This window comes from Oxyura jamaicensis, chromosome 1 (assembly GCF_011077185.1).
Source record: "Oxyura jamaicensis isolate SHBP4307 breed ruddy duck chromosome 1, BPBGC_Ojam_1.0, whole genome shotgun sequence".
NCBI lineage: Eukaryota > Metazoa > Chordata > Aves > Anseriformes > Anatidae > Oxyura > Oxyura jamaicensis.
Window position 1 is genome coordinate 159,931,147 of NC_048893.1, and position 437 is coordinate 159,931,583.

The window sequence follows — 437 nt, forward strand, 5'->3', positions numbered from 1 at the left end:
CTTCCTTCCTTCCTGCCTTCCTTCCTTCCTTCCTTCCTTCCTTCCTTCCTTCCTTCCTTCCTTCCTTCCTTCCTTCTTTCCTTCCTTCCTTCCTTCCCTCCTTTTCTTCCTTTTTCTTTGTAAAGGACTCTTAGTGGAAAAGGGACTGAAATTGCACAAGCTTAAAATAGTTAAGCTCAAGGTCAGCACAGACTGACTATGGCATTACTGCTTTTTAATGACTTTATGATTGCAATAAAGTTTGGATTTCCTGGTATTGTTTGGATTTCTGTAATTACAGTGGAATTCTGACAATAAAATTCCTACAAATATTTTGCAGGTTGGGTTATGTGAAGAGCTAGGATTTTAAATTCAAGTGAGACTAGTGGCTATACACCCATTAGCCTTTCTATCTAGAAAATTTATGCAGCTACTTAGCATATTTCCTTGTCCACATT